Below are 17,343 nucleotides of genomic sequence, written 5' to 3'. Positions count from 1 at the left end.
AGGGGAGCCTGCGCTTATCACTCTGTGATCGCTTCTGCTCACATGAAAGACAAAGAATATGCCTTGTCCACAAACTACACTTATTTTTAGGATCACTTATTGCAAGACTTCAGCCCTCTGAACTCCTTAGGAATATTCTAGTTGGGAGGCCACATGATCGCGGAGTCAAACAGTCCTGAGGTTGAATTCTAGCTTGGTCATTCGCAAGCTATAAGATATAGCTTCTCTGGATCTCGGTTTGTTTATCTTTAAAGAGGATAATAATAAACACTTTGCAAAATTATTGAGGATTAGCATTAAGGTATGATTTGGCACAAAATAGGTGTTCAATAAATGTAGCTATCTTTTTTTTTCTTGTTTAGAATGAGTGGGTCTATAAGGCTAGGGCTTCCATATTTGAATTAATCTGGAAGTGGAAACATTTCTAAAATGAATTCCATGTGCTTTTGTTTTCTAAAGTAGGTTATGGTATATAGAATTTAGTTTTTTTCCTTGATGGACTCAGAATCAACATTTCTGGCATCTTCAAAACAGTGATGCTTGAGCCCTAATTATTAAGTGTTTGAGTCTTTTCTCTCCCTACTAAATAATCTGAAATTGCTAGATATTGAAGGTTCATGTGTTTGCTTTTCCCCCTCATTTTATTTCAGTCAGCCTCATCTTTTTGTAGGATATCTGCTAAAGGAAGTCCCATGTACCTTGTTCACATTTTGTTACATGCTTTAACACAGGGTAACAATGACTTTTAGAATTGTATACAAAATCTGAGGTTATAGACCTGAAGCTCTCCTAAAAACAAAACAAATGTTTTAATATGTGACAATTTGAAATATCCCTTTGAACCTCTATGAGGCTCCCCCCCACCCCCCTCTTTCCTGAGGTTTTGCTGCATTCTCAGTACTTGCTTTTGTCAGATATGTGACAGTCTGTCCCCTTCTTCTCTAAGTCGATACATTGTCCACCAGTCATTTCGATGCCCTGTGCCTTCCTTCCCCCTTCCACATTCCACATTTCCAGACTGTTACCTCCCCTATTTCTACATTTCAACATCTAAATCTGGCAACGCTAGATATCGTTCAACCAACCATTTTTTATTACTTTTTTATAAGCTGTCAAAACAGCTGAATGCTCAACAATTGGTCAGTTGCCAAAACCAGCATTAGGAATGGGGATAGAAGAAGTGATTAAACCAGCGCTGTGAATTATTCACTCTGAGGCAACATCTTGGAACCAGAAAACGATTACGTTCACAATGCTGCTTATAAAAACAATTCGTTGATCTTAATTTCTATTTTTCTCCCATCTGAATCACAGGGGAGTTAACACACCGTTGCATTGATCAGCGGTGTAGGAAGCCGGATTCATCATATGATGCCACAGGGCAAGCTTCAGCAGTTTCTTAAGCTGCTAATTAAGGAACAGGAGAGAATTTAACATCAACCAAAGTGCAGATGGGCCCCTTTAAAGGCTTTGCCACAATATGGCAGGCACGAAGCAGTAGGTCACAGAGACAACATTTGGTACAGCCATGTCTCAGGTCTCTAGTGTGGCCTTGAGGTTGGTGGATAACTTACCTTCCCTCGGCCTTTTCCAGTTTCAGGATGGCAGCTGAGGCTACCAACCAATTCACTATATCCACCCTCTTTCCAGTGTCCAGGAGCCCCCAGCAGAGTCCATAGTCATAAGTCAGTCTCTCAATATTTCACATACATCAAGTTAGGTAAAAAGGCCAAAGGAGCCCTTTTTAATTCGTTTTTGTTTTAACTGACTTGACTTTTTAGATAAGTTTTAGGTTCATAAGTTTTAGGTTCAGCAAACTGAAGGGAAGGTACAGAGATTTTCCATATACTCCCTGCCCACCCACCCCACAGGCATAGCATCCTCCATTATCAACATCCACATCAGAGTACTACATTTGTTACAACTGGTAAACCTACATTGACACATCAGTATCACCCAAAGTCCATAGTTTACTGTTGCGAATAGGCCTTAGTAACTTAGTGGTGAGGTGAGGGGTGAGGGGAAACATTCTGTAGTCCCATGATGAGGGTCAGTCTTTAAGTGAACCTATGTTTCCAGACTTGTGAAATTCATGCACGCCTTCCAGTCCCTCCACCCGCATAGGTGGGACAGGATGGTTCATGTGGGCTGGAGTTGGGTGTTTTCTTTCCCTCAGGTTAGTTAGGCTCTAATAAAGTCTCAGCAGATTAGGATCTGGTTGAATAGTTTCTCCCAAGGTTAAACTTTGCAAAGAAGGACCGAATGCTCTGGTTTATTTCAAAACAGTTCCTTTTCCTCTCCTCCTGCAGGAAGCACAAAGGAATTATTTTTTCCCTGACGTTCACCAGGAGAACCTGGTAGTGATGCGAGAAGTAACACTCACAAAAGTGCGGACCCAGGGGCTTCCCTGGTGGCGCAGTGGTTGAGAGTCCACCTGCCGATGCAGGGGACACGGGTTCGTGCCCCGGTCCGGGAAGATCCCACATGCCGCGAAGCGGCTGGGCCCGTGAGCCATGGCCACTGAGCCTGTGTGTCCGGAGCCTATGCTCCACAACGGGAGATGCCACAACAGTGAGAGACCCGCGTGCTGCAAAAAAAAAAAAGAAGAAGAAGAAAAATAAAGAAAGTGGGGACGCCCCCGTCACCCTGTGATTGCCCCGACCTGGGTTTTTTAACTCTGAGTTGTCCTCTCTGAGCTTCCAGAAATTAATTATAGTGCAGGTTCACCTACCCCAGTCCTGACTCCTATGGAGGTTTCTGATCCAGTAAAGTGTGATTCTCTGAATTTGCCTGCCAGTCTCCAGTTTTAGAGGCAGCAATTTTGTCTATGACCTCTCTTCTCTTACAGATCTGAGAGAGTTGTTGACTTTTCAGCTTTTTTTTTTTTTGAAGATGTTGGAGGTAGGAGTTTATTAATTAATTAATTTATTTTTGCTGTGTTGCGTCTTTTGTTTCTGTGCGTGGGCTTTCTCTAGTTGTGGCAAGCAGGGACCACTCTTCATCGCTGTGCACGGGCCTCTCACTATCGCGGCCTCTCGTTGCGGAGCACAGGCTCCAGACGTGCAGGCTCAGTCGTTGTGGCTCACGGGCCTAGTTGCTCCGCGGCATGTGGGATCCTCCCAGACCAGGGCTCGAACCCATGTCCCCTGCATTGGCAGGCGGATTCTCAACCACTGCGCCACCAGGGAAGCCCAACTTTTCAGCTTTTTATTTGTTGTTAGGATGGAGTAGTGACTTCCAAGCTTCTTATGTGCTGGACTGGAAACTGGCAGTCCCCTTTTTCCACTCTTTATACTTTTATTTTTGAAAATTAAGTGTCAATCATAAACATCATATCTACATCTATACATATATATTCACATATTACCAAGAAATATACAATAAAGAGTAATTCTTTCTCCCATACTAGTGCTCCCAGCTCTTCTCTTTGAAGGCAACTTCTGTTTGTAGTTTCTTGTGTCTCCTTCCAGAAATATTTTCTATCTACATAAGCATATATATTTTTAAAATAATTTTAATTACACAAATAATAAACTATTTCTCTGGAGGTACTGGTGTCATAGAATGAGTTGGAAAGCATTATCTATCTTTCTATAATCTGGAAGAGTTTGGGCAAGATTGTGCTATTCTGTAAATGTTTGGTAGAATCTACCAGTAAGATAGTCAGGAGCGGGGGTTTTCTTTGTTAGGAGATTTTCACAAATTCTTTGAATTTTTCTTTAAAGAATTGAAATGATTCAACTCTTTTAATAGCTATAGGACTATTCAAGTGTTCTATTTCCTCCTGTCTCTATATTTTCAACTGTAGTATCATAAGGTGTCTGAGTGTTCTCTTACTATAGTATTATTCCTGAATTAGCTATTTATGCCTTCTCTCTTTTTTCTTTGTCAGTCTTTTTAGAAGTTTATCAACTTTATTAGTCTTTTATTTCTGTCAGTTTTTGTTTCATAGATATTGAGACTCTGTCATTATTATATCTTCCTGGGGTATTGACCTTTCATTATGAAATATCCATTTTTATTTCTAATATTACTGATTGCTTTAAAGTAAATTTATCATATCAGTATACACACAATAGCTTTTATTTGGTAATTTTTGTAAGTTTTTCTGTTTTTCTTTGTGTATTCTTATATTTAACTAATGTCTCTTGTAAGAAGCATATATTTGTTTTCTTTCATCCAAATTGACAATTGTTATTTTAAAATGGAATATTTATTCCATATTTTTGTCCTTGAGTTTAAATTTATCATTTTAATATTCATTTTCTTTTTATCCTGTCTTATAATTTCTTTCCTTCTTTCTTATAGTTTTACTTTTTTTTTTTTTAGTTTTACTTTTGATTTTGTGTGTGTGTGTTTCTGTTGTGGTTCTTTCTTATTTTACTACTTATACATTCTTTTGGTAATTACCATAGACATTATGACATATGTCCATGACTTATTAAAGTTTCATGAAATTAGAAATTTCACATCTTCCAGGAAATGCAAGGATCAAAGAACAATTTAATTCCTTTCACCCAGCTACCCGCCAGATTTTGTGCTATTATCACATGGATTTTAATTTAAATATTAAGTGTCACATGATATTATATTAGTATTGTATTATATTGTAAATATTCATTTTATTTTTACCACGTATTTACCCCCTTCTTTGTTCTTTTATTTGTTCTTGCAGAACTTTGTTTTCATTGTGAATAATTTGTCTTATGTTTGAAGAATACACTTTAATATTTTCTTTAGTATAAGTTTGATTATAAAAACTCTGAATTTCTGCTTGTTTAAAATTTTCTTTATATTTCTTTCACTTTTAAAGACTGTATTTGTTGATTCAGAATTCTAGGTTAGAAGGCATCATCATTCTTTACTTCAAAGATACTCTTCCACTGTCTTTTGTCTTTCGTTATTTCTGTTGAGAAATCATTGTTAATCTTATTGATGCTCCTGTTCAGGAGGTATGTTTCTTTGTTTCCTGGCTGCTTTTAAAAGATTTCATATGTCTTTAATTTTCAGCAGTTTTCCTATGATGCAGTTATATATACATTTTTGTTGTTATTTTCCTACTTAGAAAGCTACTTGGGGTTCATACACTTATTGAACCTGTGTATTTATACCTCTTATCAGTTTTGAAAAGTTATTAGTATCTCTTCAAATACTTACTCTGCCTTACTCTTTCCCTGTTATCTTTCTGGAGCACCAGTTGACTCTTGTGACAACTTTCCTCTGTGTACTATATGTCTCTTAGACTCACTTCTGCATTTTCCAGATTTTGTCTCTTCATATTTCAGGCTAGATTTTTGTCAGTCCTATCTTCTACTCTATTCTCTCTTTTTCTAAGTCTAATATGCTATTAAACTCATCCTCTGAGTTCTTAATTTCAGTTTTGTATTTTTCTTAGCTATATACTATTTATTTATTACTTTAGTTTTGCTTTCTTTTTAAATTCTCTACTTATAATTTAATTCCTTGATCATATTAAGCATCGTTTTGTGTTCTCACTAAGTATGCACCTTAAAATGTCAACATCTTGATCCTTTGGATGTCTAGTTCTAATATTAATTCCCCCTTTGATCAATTTGTGTACTTGTAAGTCTCAGTAGTTTTTGTTAAGGGCTGAAAGTTGCATGTCAAAAATTGTAGAAATAATTTAAAGTTCTGTATGATGGTATTTTCCTCCAGAAATAATATATTTCACTTCTGATAGGCAGCTAGGCTAGAGACAAGTCACATGAACCAAACCTGATTTGAGATAATTTAAAGATGTGCTTCAGTCCTTCTGAGATCTAGTCTATTTGCTGTTCATTGTAAATTGCAGAGTGTACCCCTTCAGAACCTGATTTTGAAATATGTAATATTAACCCCTGACATTTCTTCTTCTTGAGTCTTAATTTTCTTTTTTTTTTTTTTTCTTCTAGTTCCACAGAGTAATGAAAACCGTGCTCAGCTTTTCACCTTTTCATTCAGTGCTTTTTGCGGAATCCACAGTCACCCAGCAGGTAAGTGATGCACAAATACTTCTCTTAGTTTCACTATCTTTACAGGTTATGGCCTGAAAATTCTCACTTCCTTGTTAGCTCTCCAGTAACTTAAATCAGATGGTTTATATATTTTGGACAGATTCTGTAGTTTTTCTCAACTGAAAAGTTGGTCCTAATCAACCCAGTCATCCATGCTGGCAACAGAACTTAAGGTTATAAAATTTGAGGTAAAATAATAAAATGGTGACTATGAATCCATCACCTTACTTAGAATATTACTAACGTAATTGAATCTACCTATATCCTGTGTTGTCTTGCCAGTCACCCAGAAGTAACCATTATCCTGAATTCCTTTGTTTAAAATTTATTTTACCCTATATATTTATACCTCTAAACAATATATTGTTTGGTTTTGCTTTATAAAAGTATATACTTTCTGTAGTCTTCTGAGACTTACCTTTTCCCCTGAGTATGGTGGTTCTCAGATTAACCATGTTATCATGACTAGCTGTAATTCTTTTATTCATATATATATTTCAAATATATATTTTCTTTTTACTGGGCATTTATGGTTTGGATCCCTGATTTTTTTAAAAATTAAACTAGTTGCTCTGAATATTCTTGTACATGTCTCATATTGTCATAGTCAAGAGGTTCTGTAAGGTATACAGCTAGCAGTGGGATGTTTGTGTAAGAGCATATGCACATTTTCAACTTTTTAAGATAGTATCTGGTTATTTTTCACAGTTGGTATATTATTTTACACACTCATAAACAGTTGCTTATGAGTTCTCATTGATTTTTATATTCACTAATACTTGGTATCATCAAACTTCTAATATTTTGCCAAGATATTGCATGCAAAATTGTAATCATTGTGGTCTTAATTTACATTCCTCTGATTACTAATGAGGTTCAGCAGCTATTTATGTACTGGTTTACTATTCATGTTTCCTTCTCTGTAAAATATCTGCTCTTGATGTCTGTTCTTTGCCCATTTTACTCTAAAAAATTGACTTCTAAGCATTATGTATATTTGGGATACTAGTCTTTTATTAGTTAGTTGTATTGTAAATAGCATCTTCCAAACTGTGACTTTTTCACTTGGTTTTGGTGCATTTTAATGAAAAGAAATTGTTAATATTTAGTTGCATCCTCAAAAATAAATAGCTGGGCGAAATTGTATTTCAGTAGTTGTTGCAGTAGAAAACACAAATACTTTCTTTATTAAAATACATTAATTAATTTATTTTTAACATCTTTATTGGAGTGTAATTGCTTTACAATGTTGTGTTAGTTTCTGCTTTATAACAAAGTGAATCAGCTATACATATACATATATCCCCATATCTCCTCCCCCTTGCGTCTCGCTCCCACCCTCCCTATCCCACCCCTCTAGGTGGTCACAAAGCACCAAGCTGATCTCCCTGTGCTATGTGGCCGCTTCCCACTAGCTAATATTTAAAATAAAGGTTAATTTTTATGTTCATATTTGTAATCAAAACAATAAAAATAATTTCACGTTTTTAATTTTTAAAAGTATTATAGGTTACTGTGGTATTACTTCTATATTTTGAAATCAGAAATAAAATATGTGTACAATTTCAAAAATCTTTATGGACCACAAAGAGTTACATCCAGAATTTTGACATTAAGCCAGCATGTAATTGAGATGGAGTAACATCAGTATATGAAATGAAATTTTATAGTTACCTAAAAAAAATCTTGACATTATATTGTTCAAAAGTTTGGCAATTAGAGCCTAGTAGTTCTTATGGCCTAAAACCTTTGTACTTTTTGACATTTTTCTTTTGAGCTCATTAGTCCAAAAGTCTTTTGTCAATTTCCTTGCACATGAAATTTTATCTAGTCAGAAATAAGAAACACCAAAAGAATATCTGTGTGTGTCACACTGCAGTATAATACAGTTTTAATAAGTTGTATGGTACTGCTAACAGTATGAAACAGAAATTTTCAAACTGTAAAACTTAAATCACTACTAATATTAACTGAAATTAATACTTTTGCTGCAAAAGACTAACAAAGATTTTAAAATAAATTGTGTTGATTTTAAATTTTTCTTTCAGTGTGAAATTGTTCAAAGGATTTTTTTCTCTTTTATTTATTTGTAAGTTGAAACTTACTTGCCATCCTTGGGTTAGAGCAACTCCAGCCTTCTCAGCAATATGAGAGCCATCTCTTCCACCAAGAAGTCACTAGTGTATCTGTTTATGTCAAGGGTCCTCTTTTCTGGGGAGATTCAGTCTTAAATTTGGTGAGCCCTTCATGCATTCAATCAGTTATTCACTCAGAAGTATTTACTGAGAACCTGGTGCTAAACTTCTTTTAGGCACTGAGGATTCAGTAGTAGACCAAATAGGCAAGATCCCTGCTCTCAATAGGACTTATATTCCAGAGGAGAGAGTAAGATAAAAACAAACACAAAAAAGCAATAAATTAGTAAGAAAATATCAGGTAATTCTACATTAAGAATAAAAACATGGTGAGAGATCTGATATAAAATAACTGGGTGGCTGTAGAAGGACATAGGCAAAAATCAGGAATAACAGCACTGCTGATAGAGGGAATAGACAGTGCATAGTCCCTGAATGACAGGCATTTGCGAAACAGAATAGCATTGATGTTGAAGGGGGGATCTATATGAGATGAAGTTAGAGAAATAGGCAGGTTATGTAGACGTTTCTAGGATAAAGAATTTGGGGAATATTCTAATTGTAATGGGGAGACACTGGAGGGTATTAAATGACAGATGGCATGATGTGATTTGGGTTTTTCAAAGATCACACTGACTGCAATGTAGTAAAAATATTGTAAGAATATAATTGTAATGGGGTGAATAATTTTAAGAATATTTTGTGGACTCACACCCATCAAACATATGCAAATTCATAATGATAATAAAAACAGAACTAAACAATAATTTAAATTTTTTTGATTGTTTTAAGTTTCCAAAGCCCTGGCTCATCATTCTGAAAATTGGTAAATTAAGGGCAAAGATTTAACATACATCCCATCTTTCCTGTGTAAGGTGGCTTTCAGGATAACAAAATAGTTGCTGATGGAATGTTCTTTACAGAGGAGTTTCAGCCAACATATGCAGGTGAAAGGACAGAATTTTTTAAAATCACCTTTTGTAACCCATACAGAAACAATGGATACAGAGAGTGGTCATCACTGTTTCCTAGAACATTAAAGCAAAAAGTTATTTGAGAATTATACAATGAATGGGCCAAACTGACATCACCTGAACCCACAGATTAATCTCATTATCACTTAAAGTGGTACAACTAGACGTTTGATACCCCTGATATGATGCAATTGGAAGTACATAGCACATCACTTATGAAGTGAAATTATTTCTGACAAAATAAGATTGGACCTAGATACAGTCAAGTCTCTAGGTCTGATAATCTAAGGAAAAATGTGGAGAGAGAAATATGTTTAAAGAACTATGAATATGCAACCAGCCAATCTAGAATGTGGGTAACACTACAGGACAAATAAGTTGGTTTCTTTAACAAATGGATGACATGAAATACAGGCGGATATTATAGGTTAAAAGAGGTACATGCAGTGTGTGGACCTTGTTTGGAGTCTTATTCAAATAGAACAACCATAAGAAGACATTTTTGACACAACCTAGGAAATGTAACAGTGGATTGGATATTGGATGATGCAACAAAATTATTGAGGTTTTTTGTTAGGTGTATAGTTATGTTAAAATCATAAGCCAATTTCTGCTATTGATAGATACTGGGATGTTTTCTTTTATAGTACTTCATTGATCAAAGGAGGAGAAAGAGAAAATGATAGATGAAACAAGACTAGCAGAATGTTAATTGCTGAAACTAGATGAAGTTTTTATCAGGGATTTATTATAATATTCTCCATAGTTTTGTGTGTGTTTAAAAATTACTCTAGTAATAAGTTAAAACATAAACAACAAAAGATAATATCCAATCATGGAGTAAGGGGGGAAAGCTAATATAGTAGTTCAGACAAGGGATAGAAGTAGATAGGACTCGGGTAAAATAGTTGAGATGGGAAGAGTGGATGGATTCTGAATACATGTTGGAGATAAAGTAACTAGGGTTTGATATTGGATTAATTTGAGGTGGGAAAAAAATTGTACCTGGATTTTTGGTTTACATAAACTGGGAGAATGGTGATACTGTTCTAAATTGGGGAAACCAGACAGAGGAACAAGTTGGACTCAAAGTCAGTAGTTCTGCTTCAGTCATGTGAGGTTTAAGATTCCTGTTGGACATCCTAATGGAAATTGTAAGTAGATAGTTGGCTATTCCAATCCAATTCCAGGATTATATGAAGACTAGTGGTAAAAATTTCGAAGACGGGGCATAGCTGGTATTTAACATCATGAAAATGGTTAAGACTGTGTAGAGAAAGAGAGTGGAAATAGAAAAGAAAGGAATTCCAAGACTGAACCTGGGAAGTACCAATATTCAGAGTTCAAGCAGAAGTATTGAGTTAGCAAAGGAGTCTGAGAATAAACGTCCATGCGAGAGTGCATCACAGAAACCAAGAAAAGAAATCTTAGGAAGGAAAAATTGATCAGTGATAACAACTGCTGCTTAGAAGTCAAATAAGATTAAGGATAAAAAATGACCACTGGATTTGATAGTGTGAGGTCCATATTGGACATGAGAAAGAGAACAGGGACTAGAAGAAAAAGCAGACTGGGAATAGAGGCAAGAGAGTGAAAGATTCCTTGTGTAATGATTACCACAATCAAGCTAATTAACATACCAGTTCACGTAGTTACCATTTTACGTGTGTATGTGGTGAGGACACTTAAGATCTACTCTCAGCAAATTTCAAGTATACAATACATTATTATTAACTATAGTTACCATGCTGTACATCTAATGATCACTGGAACTTATTCATTTTTAACTGAAAGTTGTGTCGTATAACCACAACCACCTAAAACACCACAATAAACATCACCTAAAACACCTAATACACCTGAAGTATTTACAGTTTTAATTTTTCAATTATACCTCAATAAAGCTAGAAAAAAATCCAGTTTATAAGAAAGGAAATGTAATCATAGTATACCAAAGGATTCAACTGTAATAGTTACATAGCTGTAGCAATTTGAAAATTAAGTAGAGGAAGTAAAGTAGTTGAATGTGTACCTCATCATCATCCGTAGTGGGAAATAGTATGTAAAGAATAAAACTTAAAATCAATATAAAAGTTTTCATATGATATGTACTTAATTTCATCAAGTTTGCTGCAATACCTTTTTTTTTTTTTTTTTTTTTTTTTTTGCGGTATACGGGCCTCTCACTGTTGTGGCCTCTCCCGTTGTGGAGCACAGGCTCCGGACACGCAGGCTCAGCAGTCATGGCTCACGGGCCCAGACGCTCCGAGGCATGTGGGATCTTCCCGGACCAGGGCACGAACCCGTGTCCCCTGCATCGGCAGGCGGACTCTCAACCACTGCACCACCAGGGAAGCCCTGCAATACCTTTTAGGGCTTCTCCTCAAGGGATGATATCTACGAACTGCTTAATATCTGAGTTATTATGAAAGTTTCACACTCATGACAAAGAGTTTTTTAGAGCATATAATATCTATGTAGTCATAGAAACTTCACTAGACAATATTATCATCTTAGTAGCAGCATACATTAGAAACAGATACATTTAATGGCAGCAGGAACTCACGTTTCTTGAGGTCATGGTTTCTGTCAAATGGGCTAAATTATGTAAAAAAAAAATCAACTATAATGTAGAAAACTCTTCTCACCTGGGTTTTCGTTGAGATATGGCTTGCAAATGGTACACTGTGTGTTTATGGTAGATTTTGCTTTCTGCAAGAAGGATAGGTGGTCTAAAATAAGTGGTCAGGCTGATTTCCTTTATAATCCAACTCAAGTCATAGAAACAATGTTCATTTTTCTTTTTCCTTTCACCAAAATAAAGTATATGCATTGTTCCAAAATGCTGAAATACAAATGAACAAAAACAAGATAAGGCATGAAAATTCATCTGGAAACAAAACAAAACAGAGTGAAAGATTCCTTGAGGACTAGGTTGTAATCACAAGTCTTTACATTACGGGCAGTAGAAACTGTCACCTCTTCAATCAGAGCTCTGACCCCAAAGACACTGAACTCTATTTTATTTGTTATTATTTTTGTAATCAAAGTTAAAGTTAGGTTTATTGAGCTTGCTGCAGCAAAGGAGAACGCACACTGAGGAATCATGGACACCTCAGTAGGAGGAAGCTGGGGGGAGCTTATCACAACATTTGGGCTTGTGCCTGGAGTTTATAAGGAGGGTTTAAGAAAGCCAGGGGCCAGGTGACGCCTGGTTTTTCACTTTCTGAGGTCCTTGTGGATGTTGGTGCTTATCAGAGTGTGGATTAATTCTTGTCCTGGCTCATGACACTGAACTTTAGAAAGTACAAAAACAGATGGAGATGAAGAGTGGAGTTCAAGATCAGAGAGTCTGAAAGTACAAGAACCCTCTTGTGCCCAGGGGTTGCTCCTTTCCTCTGTTTCCTTAACACATGATTTGTTCCCATCACACCTACTGTCTCCATTGTTTAGAAGGTGAGGCTGAAAATAGGTATTTGTTGTTCTTCAAAATTGCTGGTTTGGCTCTAGTGCCAAGCTGGTTTAGACTGAATCCTTGATCATCTTATTTTATAGGCTATGATACTTACAGAGCTCAATCTTGGGACACCCATATCAACTTCTCAGAACATAATTTTAGCTGTTACATTCCATCATGAACCATGACCAGATGCTTACCACAGGAAATCAATGCCTCTCATAAACGTTGTCATTACAAACTAAGAAAATAGTCCCCTAGACGTTTTTCCTTATTAGCCTAAAGAATGGAAATAAGATGTTCAGCCAGAAAAAAAATAGCTTTCAAGTCCTTATTAAGAGTGGTAGGAAACACAAATCTGAGTCCCAAGGGATAAAAGCTAAACACGCCCTTTAAAGAAGTCAATATTTGGGAAATGTGTGAAGTAATATCTTAGCACATCTGCTCAAACAGTTTAAAATATAAACTTTAGAAGATATACAATGAATTTTCTAGCGGTATAATTCTTCCAAAGAGTGCCACTGGAGGACATTTTTTTGGGAAAAAAGATTACATGTCATTCTTGAAATGTCCTAAAAACTATAAGGTCTAGCTTTGTTCACTTTTCCTAAAATGGAATAATCTGCAACCTAACATCTCAGTTCTCATACACCTAGTTTATAAATGGAACATGAGCTCTCCCAGTGTGATTTCTCTATGAAAAAGATAATCTCATTGGACTGAACTAGGGAGAAAGTGAAAGAAAAAAGAAAACACCTCAAATAGAAAATTATTTAAACCTTTTGTGCTACTCCTAAGTCTTTATGGTTGATAACAACGTGGCCCTTTACAGTGGTCCTCGTAAAGAAGTGGAGCTATTTCCTTAGCCCTAGATCCTGGCTGGGCTCGCTACTTGTTTTGGTCAATAGAATGTAATGGAACCAAGCAAGTGACATCGTGTGTATACTGAGCCGTAGACACAGACAGCTTTGAAGCTTTCATTCTTGCCTTCTTGGAGTGTTGTTTCCATGTGAATGAGTCTAAGTCAGCCTGATGGAGAGGTCCTGTGGAGAACTGAGGCATCCAGCCTGAAGCTTTTACTGCAAGTCATGTTGAATGAGGCCACGTTAGACCATTCAGCCCCTGTTTACTTGCTGTCCCATAGGTGAGTCCAGGCAAAACCAGTGCAGGAATCTTCCAACCCCATTCCAAATTGCTGACTCACAGAATCATGGGAAGATAAATGATTATTGCTTTAAGCTTCTATATTTTGAGGTGTTTGTTGCTCAGCAAAGGTTAACCAATACAGTCATCCTAAATGTTTCCCAGTGCTGCCAGTCTCTTACTGACAGGTGCGTAATTAGCCAATCCAAAGGAAACATCTGTTTCACACTTAAGACCTTTCATGTGAATGCTAGAATTATTTTATTTTTAACCACCATCAGGCATTAGTGGTGGTCAGATCTCAGTTAAACAAGTAATTCATTGCTGTTGTCCCTATCATCAAACTTGTTTCCCTTACACACATACACACGTACATGTGTGTATATATGTGCATGCATTTTCATCTGTGTTTAGATTGCTGCATGAGAACCATTGTTATTAGCCTTGGTATGTTGAGGAATTTTATGAAACCAGAGTAAAACCATACTTGGGAATGAGATGGTCAGACAAAATTGAGTTTAATTTCTGCTACCCTTCCCTAGGTCTCTTTTCCTGTCAAAGCCTGACTTTTTTTTTTCTTCTCTTTGATAAGTTGTCAAAAAATTTCCCTAATGATAGATTTATTTGAGTTAACGGGCTTTCTCTTCCAAAAATGCAAATATCTGGGGGGGTGTGAAAGATCAGGCATTCAAGTCTTTCTGTGAATTGGTTTAATCAGCTGCATTCCTTCATACCCCTGTCTGAGCCAGCTGTATAGAGAACATGAGGGTTTGGGGTAGAGGTAGGAGATAGGAAATTAGGAACTTGCAGACTTTTAGAAGTAGGGTAGGCCAAGTGGGGAAATCACAGTATCATAGTATCTTAAGGCATTATGATGGCATGGGATTCATGAAGGGCTGTAAGAGGTAGAATGAACATATAAGAGAAAGACAGGGAGAATATATAAGGTAGAGTCTTTATTAAAATATGTCCTAGGACCAGCTCTTCCCCTGGGACTGCGAACAAACTCATCGTTAGATTCTCTTTCTGTCATATGATGCTCTGATTTCCGGGTCCAGGTTTAAATTATACCATGTATACTATTTTTTCAGACATGATGAAGGAAAATAGGCTTTCGTGGGTGAAGATGGTAGATTTGAGTTGTTACTCTGAAAATCTAACTTCTGTAGACTCGTGAGAAAGATGTGCAAGAGGGAGATTCCTGGTAATGGTACTCTATGATTGAAGCAGGACTTCATCCACAAACTCCTGTTTGGAACCTCTTAGGTGGCTTTGGTCTCAAACTCTCAAATAGCAGTTGGTGACATAATTTGTCCCTTCTGTCAAAGCTTTGGCCATAAGCATGCTGAGAGTCCTCCTCTCCTTCTCTACCTTTGATCCACTCCTGAATCTTGGCTTCCAAGGCAGATCTAACTCTGATAATTTAAAAAGGAATGAGCCTTTTCTCCGTAAATATTAGAACAGAGCTAGTTCAGACCTACTGTCTTTTAATACAGTCCTCTGGACATGTTTCTGATGGGTCACCGCGTTGGTGGCATAAGAGGAAATTATTCAAAAAAGGACCAAGGTTAAAAAACTATAGATCAGGGTTTCCCTGGTGGTTCAGTGGTTGAGAGTCCGCCTGCCGATGCAGGGGACACGGGTTTGTGCCCCGGTCCGGGAAGATCCCACATGCCGCGGGGTGTCTTAACGGATTTAGCATTGATTTCCTTTTTTTCTTTAATTTGTTTCTGCACAAAAATTTTAATGACCTTGGCACACTGCATTTATCATAATTTTTTGCAGTTGTACATCACTCTATACATAAGATACTGTCCTCTTCTTTCTGATGAGGAAAACAAGGCTCAGAGAGGCGGGGAAAAGTGTCTAAATATTATCTGCCCTTCTGCATTATGTGATGTTGCCACTACATAATCACCATCTCTTCCCTTCCTATGGTATTGACCAGATCTGTTTCTAAGTTTTGTACAACGATTCCCTAACATATTATTAAAAACAAAAGGAAAAAAACCCTAAAATTAAAAACAAACCAAAAAATCTCACACCTCTCAGGCATTTCTCCCTGCTACAGTACTTTCCTCAGACTTACCAAACCCATGTCTAAGGTAAAAGTCACTGGTATTTAAGTTTTGCTGGTCTTTGGAGAAATTCAAACTGTGATTTTACTAGATTGTTCTGCCCATTTGTTCCCTAGAAATTCTTCAAAAATCCCAATTTGAAATCACTTGCTTAGAAAAAACTGGTCTGTTTATGTTTTCAAAAGCTTTATAGTCTTTCACTATAAGATACTTAGACGTGTTTAACTGGAAAGGAGGAAAATGTGTTTGGTAACAGCCGTGTTTCGGAGAAAGCTGTGCATAGAGTATCTAAATTCAAATCATATCAGAGCAATTTAGGTTTTTTTTTTTTCTTGTGGAGAAGGAAGCACCAAGAGAATCTTTGTTTAATGATCTGAACTCTGTCAGAGGGCTTAAGCAATAATGATCAGAACATATGTGTGTATGTTGGAAAGTAAGAGAATATTTGTCTCACAGTGCCTAGGACCAGGGGAATATACCAATTAAGATTATATGGGCATCTTCTACATTAGTTGGGTAGGATTATCAACTTGGAATAAAAGAATCTAACTTTTATGTTAGATACTTTAACTGAATGTATCTCACCCCAAATTAACTGTGAAATATGGGATCAAGTTCTACAAAAATAGAGGCAAATTTTAAAATCAAATTTAGCTTGTGTCTAAGGGAAAAACTAAAAATAAATTGAAACCTCCACATTGCAATAAACCAGAAGCAGAAAATTAGGCATAGAGCACATTTTTAAAACTAGTAAGAGGTCACTGGCATACAGTCTCAGGAAAGATTTGTTTTTAATTCCTGTATTTGCCTTTTACATTTAAGATAAAGAGAAACTTGAGCATTTTGAGAGATGTGGAAATCAAATGGCTGCAGAGTGGGGATGAGAAAGGAAGTTATGGAGGTGAGAATTTAGGGAAGACGCACAGGCAATGTTAGATGTTCAAAATGGATTTAGTCTGTGAATGAGAGAGTTCTTCTGAAACATGTTCCTAAATTACGAGATTAGGTCAAAATATGTAGTGATGCAAAAGTGACTGTTTACTTGGTAAAAGAAAGGAATATTTAAATGATGCTAGAATTTGTACTACTAAAGATTAGTCAATGATCAGAGTACAAAAGTTGTGTCAAATTACTACTGTTAGTTATGCATGGCAGAAAAGTGCTTCTTATAATAGAATTGACAAGGTAGGAATCAGCATTTGTGAAACCATTAAGAAATGACCAGGTTTTGAATTTTGTACTTGAAACCTAATGAAAACATTATTTTTACTGTCACTAAATATATCTAACACTTTAAACTGAAGTGAAAGTATGGTAGCTACATTTTTACATTTTTAAAGATATACCTTGTGAGAATCCAGAGGTTTCCACGTAGTACACTATTCTCGATATTAACTCTTTTCTCTCACCTTTCCAGGTGAAAGGAAATGCAATGCATGTGGATCATTCCCTAATAAAACAAAGTACTATCAGGTACTAGCAGCGGGGATAGCTACCTATTTCCTGCCCTGAGTGGTAGTGGGAGAAGTAAGGGATGCAGAT

The 17,343-nt window shown here is 36.4% G+C and overlaps 1 long non-coding RNA gene across 1 annotated transcript in view; it reads left to right on the top strand.

Moving 5' to 3' along the window:
- Positions 1-5,828: 5,828 nt before the first annotated feature.
- The window catches only part of LOC113623186 (uncharacterized), a 121,436-nt gene continuing 109,921 nt past the window's right edge, over positions 5,829-17,343 (top strand). Inside the window, exon 1 of the long non-coding RNA XR_003433816.1 lies at positions 5,829-5,993. This is a non-coding gene — a long non-coding RNA (uncharacterized LOC113623186). The remainder of the gene's footprint in view (positions 5,994-17,343) is intronic.

Source organism: Aethalodelphis obliquidens, unplaced genomic scaffold, assembly GCF_003676395.1.
Source record: "Aethalodelphis obliquidens isolate GAN/ISIS:26980383/991018 unplaced genomic scaffold, ASM367639v1 scaffold11, whole genome shotgun sequence".
In the NCBI taxonomy this organism is placed as follows: Eukaryota; Metazoa; Chordata; class Mammalia; order Artiodactyla; family Delphinidae; genus Aethalodelphis; species Aethalodelphis obliquidens.
This window is presented reverse-complemented; position numbering and strand designations above follow the sequence as displayed.